We start from the raw sequence: 8,543 nt of genomic DNA on the forward strand, positions 1-8,543 counted from the left end.
TGGAAGATTTTGTTTCACCCCAGAACAATAGGCAGACCCCTGTGGGCATTTTAACATCAGCCCAAACAAGGAAGGTGTGGAAACACACATCCTCTAAGTTTCTGTGCAACGTTCACAGAGACTTAGCCTGGAGTTTCATCTACCAGTGCTTACCGGTGCGAACCTTCTTGTACCGTAGGGGCCTCTACCCCAGCCCTCGCTGCGTTAGGGTGGGCTCTGGTGAGGAGGAGACTGTGACTCATCTCCTGTGGTCCTGTTTTTTTGCTAAGGCCTTCTGGGCCCAGTTTGAACACTGGTTGCAAGCTCTCTTGCCCCAATTTTCCCTGACCGCTGCTTTCGTTATATACAGCATCTCTCCTGTCAAACTTCCTCCTGACGTGTTTGTCAGGATCTGGGCCGTGGTGAACAGTGGGAAAGACGCCCTGTGGAGAGTGAGAAACATGGGGCTGTTCAAAGGCATCGAGGTCCCACTCAAGGCAGCAGGTAGCCTGGCCCTGTTCATCACCCGAGAGAACTATTACCTCAGAGATCTGTGGAGAGAAGGGAGGGAAGAAGCAGAAAATCTGTGGGAAATAGAGGGCATAGGACAGTATCTCAAGATGCTGTGAAAAACATTACCATGTTTAAGTAAAGAATGTGATTTGCACCAGAACAAAATAAATTGTTGCTATGTAACTGGTATCGTGTCAAAATGTAATGAGATGTGATCATATATACTGTTTTAAGTATGTATATTAATGTAAAGCTTTCTAATTTGTGATGCCCTGTATTTTTTTGTGAAAAGAAAATAAAGTTCTTAAAAATCGAAATCGGTTCACCCAGGGCGAGGCTCGGCCATTGCACTCCGGCTGTGCTGACCCCTGCGAATTCCCCAAATGTGGGAATCTCGACTGCATAATTTCTGGTAGTGGGGAACTGCGTTCGCGCTCTCCCCTGATGTGCTTGGTCCAATATCAGATACGGAAGAGTTAAGACAACACGAATTGCGTGGCTGTGATAGGATCCCAGTTCGAAAGGAGTCGATGACACTGCTGGTTCTCGGTTTCTTTTAGTTAGAGGTCCGGAGAAGCATTTCAAGCTAGTTACACTAATCCTTCCGGACATTCATTCCCTTTTCAAAGTCAGTCGTTTTGCTGTAGTCTGCATTATTTAGGCTGATTATCGAGGTTAGCCTTTATTTGGTCATGGGGGCCTCGGTACTGCATGCTAATTCTAAAGACAGTTTCACCCGTTTTCTGATTGCTAGGTTCTGTACCAGTGCAGACATGTCAAACAGTGAATAGCTGTACCTCTATTGTATCCGTGCTCAATGAATGAAATCAGTAATAAATGAATATATGTATAGTTATACGAAAAACAAAAAACTAACACCTCTTCCAACAGCAACCTTAGTTTTTCCCAGGACGTCTCTCATCCAGGTACTGACCAGGCTTACACCTGCTTAGCTTCAATGGTTTGCCATTTGTGAGTTGCAGAGTGATATGGCTGCTGGCAATATCTATGTTTATCTTGGATACGTCAGCTGGGTTGACTTTGTTAGTCCGTTTGAGGATTTTGAATACATCTTTAGTAAAGACTAAAAAGTCTCAGTTCCTTCAGCCTGTCAGTTTTGGACATTTACCTATGTCCAAAATGCATTAGGAATGGAATGCATTAGGCTGCAATTCTCTGGACAGTTTTCAGTACATCAATACATCAGAATCAGAAACTTTTATTTGCCAAGTGCAAGATAGACAAGAACTTTCTCTTGGTGCAGGCGTGGACATAAATTCCAATGAGATAAAAGTAACAAAAAATAAATCTACAGATAAAACCAAATCTCATTGATGTGTAGAATTTAAAAGTATATACAGTTGAGTAATAAAATGTACAGTGAATACCATGTATATTTACAGAAAATATCGGTAGAATGTCGGTTAGTCCCAGTTTTAAGGCCTTTCACTCTTAGAAAACGCTGAAAGAGAGAGTGGCTGGGGTGTGAGTGGTCAGCCATGATTTTCCCCGGCCTCCTTGTCATCCTAGACAACTATAGTTCTGTGAGGGGGGGAGCTGGCAGCCAACAATTTTCTCTGAATGAATGAAAAAAAATCATTTCAGTGTAATCCATGCAAGAGGAGGTTTTACAGTACTACTGGTGTATCAACAAATGTAATGCTTGTGGTAAATATACTTTATGTAATTACTGTATGACAAGGTGTCATTGTTTATGCAAATTCTATTCATATTATTTTATAACAATTTTAAAATTCATAAATTAATATATATGACGCAATAAATAAATATTTCTGTTACATTATGTTTTTATTCCTTTTCATTAGAATGAGAAAAAAGTTGAAGATAATTACACAATTAAGCACTCACAAGAAATATAAACATATGGAGATATATTGTACCAACATCACAAGAAATAGGTTTCATATCACAAATAAAAAAAAAAACAATCACTAATCACTAATAGTTCCTAAGTACAGTAGATAAAAGCTTGACAACTTTACAGGAAAAAAAGATATTTTAACTATCTGAATCCAAAGTTAGAAAGCCAAGCAGAAGCAATTTAACTGCAGCAGTTACTCAAGAGAAAGGCATTCACTCTTGTTGACAGGGTCAAAGGTACCAGGGAGTTCAATAGGCATCCATTGTTGTTTTCCAGGTTATTCATGTCTTATGAGAAATTCCACTTGACAGTTTTTATGTGATTTATGTTAGCTGAGAGATCTTGAAACCAATGAATTGACTGAAACACTCCCATGGATCCAAATTATGCTTATTTTTATCCTAGCCACATAACATTGGTCTGTAATTACTTTCACTCCTATCATTTCATACAGACATGACAAATAATTAAACAGCTTACTTTAATCATCCAGTTCACTGATAAGAATGAACAACAGCTTCACATCAGTGTTCAATGAAAACAGTTCCTGTAAAATGATTGAATAAAATAAGTATGGAGGATGGGGAAATTAAGTTTGGTCATGCTTTTTTTATAATGTAGGGAAATACAAAGCTACTGTTAATACTGCATACAGTTTATAGACATGTTTTAAACTAAGCCAAAACAAATTTAAATAGTTGCATTTTTTTTAAAAACATTGCAAAAAGGCATTTCAATATTATGGGCATGCTACTAAATGTAATGTTTGTTTTTTTACTTAGAAGCATGGGTGCCCATTATACAAAATAATTGGGGTTGCTCATCTTTAAATGTGTTCAACATAAAAAGGCATTTCTTTTCCACTTCTTCGTCACCCTTCGTAACTTAACAAAAAAGTACATCATTGTTTTTAATTAATGAATGTTTCATTAATAGTAAATAATGATTAACGTCCTGTTAATTAAGTTATTTATACTGTCTTCAGTGTCCAGTAAATCTTGAATAAATGTGAAATACCTCTGAAGCTCGCTCGTTGGTAGTAGTTGCACTGTGCAGATACTTCTTTGGCCCAAGCATCAGTTATTATTCTCTGATATGTCATTAAAACATAAAACATAATTACCTACTGTAACAGTCACATAAATCGAAAATGTCGAATCCAAGACAAGACAAGTCATAATAGTTATTCGGCACTGTGTACACTTAATTCTATGGTAATCTTCTAAACACATACAAAGTAAAAGCAATTACCTCTGCTTTATCAATAATATTATCAAAAATATCAGGGGTGTTTGATAACGCACAAAACCCACGGAGCTGGCAAATATGTTGTTACTGTATGTTTACAAGCACATTGAATAACAAGCAATGGAACAATGCAATATAGAAAAGCATATACATTGAAAGTTACTAATGCTTAAGGTTTATAGTAATTAGTTTAATACTTTAGATGGATTCAGATAGATCAATACTTATTTGACTGAATCAATCAATGCATTTTTTAAATGAAATTGTCCCAGCAGGTTAGCACTTTTCATGGATCATTAAGTTACACTTAACACATTAATTTGGCATGTAGGTTTTTTTCTCGCTTTTTTATAGTACATTACCAGAGGTGGCTTATCTCTTTTAAATCTAAATCACAACTAATCCTAGAGGGATGACGCTTCTGCAGCTTTTTTTTCAATGCAGCTTTTAACAATGCACTTCTAAAGGATACTGTGGCTGGGCTAGGGGCTGCTTCTCCACAAATTAAGTGCAGCAAGGCTGGTGGGTGGAAGTTCCCCAATGCAGATGCATTGCTGTGCTCTCTATGTGCTGTCAATTATCCTATCCCAGGACCCACCATCAGCCATACAAACCATCTACTAGGGTAGAATGAGACAGTGTGAATGAAAAATTAAAAATAGAGAAACTGAATGGTGGCGAAGATTTTCTTTCTGTTACATTTGAGCTTATTTCTTTACAATAAAAACTTTATTTTGGATGGCTGCCTCTATCTCATCCCTTCAGGCACTGCCTGATCTTGACCCTGTCCCAAACATCCACTTGCTACAGTTCACTGGCTGAAATGAACTGTGTGGCTAGACCGAGCATATAAAACATTTTATTTGATATTTAATATTAAAACTGAAGTGCTTTGGGATACTTGTTGTAAATGGAATGCACTTCTTACAATTATGGAAAAAAGAAAAAGCATTAACAATGAATGGAACCAAAGCAATATCCATAAAAATCTCAGGATTCTTTTTATTATTCTTTCATCATATTTTTATGTCAAAACAGTTTCTTGTCAAATACCATTAAATTGAGCAGCACACTGTTTTTTAAACCACTAAAAGTCAAGTTTTATAACATGCACAATGAATCTGAAGGTTTTATAAATGTATTTCTTTGAAGATTTTTTGGGTGAATCTAAAGATAATATTTTATAAAGATCACATAGATCTTTAAAAAAGACATGTGATAAATTAAAGAGTTTTCTTCAATTAACCAGTACACTAATAAAAAGGACCAATAATAGAAATGGCAAAAGTAATTATAACACATAAGGTTTTTAAAAGGTTGTACACAACATGAATGAATGGGGTTTATATTAATTCAATATTTGTGAAAAAAAAATAACAGTAAAAGTTATGACTAATCTGCTTATGCTTGTATACATATGTGATAGATAAAAAAGAGGCAGATACAATTTTGAATGTATGTTATGTTGTGCTTGAATGATTTAACATTAGTGGTCCATTTACTGACTGCATAGTATAAAAACTTTCATAAATTTTATGTAACATAACATTTTTAAGAGATCACACAAAAAAAAGCATTTATTAGCAAAAATAAAGATATTTTGTTAAGCACACTAGCAAATTGTAGAATATCCACAATAGCAGGAACAAAGAGCTATTTTAATTAGATAAAAATGTATGTCATCAAGTCCCTAATTTTTATGTGTGTTTAAATTCCAATCTGAATTGCAGGAAAGGTCAACAGAGAATAGTTATGCTAATTATTTAATATCCAAATTTTCAAGTGAAGAGTTTAAATCATTTTTTATTTATACAGTCCACCCACCCATTTTCTAACTGCTTTATCGAGCACAGGGTCGCTGGGAATAGTCATTTATATTAAATCCAGATGGATTCCCTAAAAAAATCAAGCTAGCTGTCTGCCCTAAACGTTTCCAAATTTAAAATCTTGTAGTAACATCTCTCTGTATTGTCTTTTTTCTTTCCACATCTGCATTTATGATAGTGTTTCTCTAGCCCCACCATTCCTTTTAGTCTGCTGTCAGATTGGCCAAAAGCCATCTATTTTTATTTCTGGATTATCAACAGGGCAAAAGGAAGACAAGGAGAGGCCTTTTTCTACCCTGCCAGTCAGTGAGCTCTGTATCCATAAATGTCCTGCACAGAACTACACTACACGGTATCATATGCTAATTCAGTGTAATCCAACAGAACTACACAGCATTTAAGAAAATAGCACAGAGAGAAAAAATAACATCTGCCATAACATTGTGGGCTACATCTGCCATATTGATGCCACATGACATTTATGACATTTGTACAATACAGCTGTATCCATTCCTTAATATTTCATTGATTTCAGTTGGCATGTTTTGTAATGAAGACAACACAGCCAAGATAACAAATATGCAAACTATACCAGACAAATACACCAAAACAATGTGTGACATTATACAAGCAAATTAATGGCACATCTGTATAATGCAAGTTACTGTGAAAGTTACATTTGCTTTCATTAAAATGATATAAATTACACAGCATCTTATAAATATCACATCCTTCTTTGCATGCAACACAATGTTTCCAATTTAGTTTAAAAACAATTTTTAATTATTGAAACCCATGTCCCTCAGTTTTAACAAGCAATTTACATGGAAATCCAGACTCTATAAGCATTTTCAATTTTCATGAACAATTTGGCATTTTAAAAAGACAGCAGGTGACAGAACTTCTATATTTTTAACGAGAGGTCTTTCTTTTTTTAAGAAAAAAAGTATGTAACAAAATCTGTGAAATATTCATTTGTATTCAGACATGCTTGTTAACAGCTTTCTTTATATGCAAATTTAACATTTTTTTAGAATGTGAATAATGTTGTAAACAATTCAGGTGGTCATTAAATAGTAATATCTGTGCTGTATTTGTAGGACATTTCCCTCATATTCCTTTGTGAACATATTTCATATTGAATAGAAGAACATTTGAAGAGCTAGAAGAAGCAATTTATCAGCCACAATAATAATAAATCACACCAAGTGCAATGTAGTTGGCATCAGTTTAATTTACCGCAGGAATAAATCAAATTTTTCAAAATGCATTTTCCTAATTCAAGTTTAATCTTATTGCTATATGACCTTTCTGTGTGAGAGGAGACAGAAACCCCAACCTGTATCCTTCCATTTATGTCTTTCTGAATAGCATTTAAGCCAGATGCAACAAGCTGTGACATGTCGTTAAGCTTGCTGGACACCATAAGATGAGGGTCATTCTAAATGGTTTTAGCTTACTATTGTCTTCTATACAAAACCAGAAATAATTACTTTTCTTTTATTACCCATGGGAGATGTCAAAGCTTGATAAAGTATCTCACAAGTTCCACCCAAAAAAGCTCAACATCATCTCTGTAATCAAGCACAAAACCTGGGTGTAAATGGGTGCAGATTCTAGAAAAAAAAAATTAAAGATACTGAATTCTTACATAAAACAACCTCTAATTATGTTTTATGATGTTTCATAATAAACAACCCAAGCCCTACATACAGCAAACAAAAGGATCTGAATCTAAACCATTTATATACTATTCAGAAATATTAAATCTTACAAAAATATATACTCTTTGTTTTGGTACTAAAAGTGGAACACAGATAACATTTGCATAAAATACCAACAGAGAACACATACAGTAAAAATGAAAAAGCAAAACATTATCTTGAATAATTTCTCAGTCAAGCATTTATTTACCTATGAATGTGCCTATTAATGAACAAATAAAAGTTGTTTTTTATATTGAATCATGAAACTTGCAAATAAAAATATAAATAAAAAATAAGATCACAGATTTTAATCAGTGTTCAACCAACTCAGAATGTGCATTTCTGGTGATTTAGAAAGTCAAATGTTTGGTCATCTCTTTATATATTAAAACATTTAATTAATAGTTGCTCACATGGAAAATCACACTGTGTGAAAAAAAAACTGAATAGAAAACAGGCTTCTGAAAATAGTGACTCCATCTGGCCATGGTAAACATATTAATTATCTGGTGAAATAAGTGTAAAAATACATTTTACTTCCATTCCTCTCAAGTCAAAGAACCCATGAATTGCATACTAGCCATTGTTGCTATCTCATCTATTAACACATATTCATACAGTAACATTCATCACAGCTAAGGGTGTTATTATATACATATGGCAAAAAATGTAAGTTTCTTTTGATCCTGGCCTTTTTGTTACCCAACTAAAGCAGGGAATTCACCAATTAAAATGCAGCGAAATTTAGGTAAGACAGATTGTGCAAACCTGAAATGGAATTTAAACAGGTTCCTAGGGCTACACCTCTACTCTTTTGACAATGCACTGAGGATGTTTATAGACAGAGTAGTCAGGACCTATATTTAATGTCTTGTCTGAGGAATGACACCTCTAACAATACAGTGTTTCAGCTCACCATACTGGTACTGGGGAATTGGTGTGGAAATTCTGGTCCAGAGGGAAAAGGGCCATCTACTAGTCTATCAGCATCACTTACAGAAGCAACCTAGTTTTCACAATCCCTATTTCCAGTACTGAAAAGAGACAGCATTGCTTAGCTTCTAAGATCTGATAAGATGAGGTTATAAGGTGAATCAACAGACTGGAAATGAAAACAATTAAAAAAATTGAATCAGTAAATTATGTTGTGATTATTTTTGTTGATCATATAGGTCCTATATTTTGAGTTAGATAAAGAAAATTGCTGTCATGTTCAAGTTTATTGTTATATGTACCTGGGTACGATGAAATGCTTACTTGTGTGTTTTCCTCATATGACAAATGACATAACAGTTGACATTACAATTCTTGGAGATAGGAAGAGGGTAGCAGCTATAATTGTACCAGCATTAGTTAGCAGTTGTGTGCAAAATTCAGCAGTAGCAGTAC

The 8,543-nt window shown here is 34.6% G+C and overlaps 1 non-coding gene across 1 annotated transcript; it reads left to right on the plus strand.

Annotated features, from left to right (window-relative positions):
* Positions 1–766: 766 nt before the first annotated feature.
* LOC148648861 (U1 spliceosomal RNA) lies at positions 767–936 on the plus strand. Its single transcript, XR_015926572.1, has one exon. It is a non-coding gene; the product is annotated as a U1 spliceosomal RNA (small nuclear RNA).
* Positions 937–8,543: the final 7,607 nt, after the last annotated feature.

This window comes from Lepisosteus platostomus, chromosome 14 (genome assembly GCF_059453375.1).
Source record: "Lepisosteus platostomus isolate fLepPlt1 chromosome 14, fLepPlt1.hap1, whole genome shotgun sequence".
In the NCBI taxonomy this organism is placed as follows: domain Eukaryota; kingdom Metazoa; phylum Chordata; class Actinopteri; order Semionotiformes; family Lepisosteidae; genus Lepisosteus; species Lepisosteus platostomus.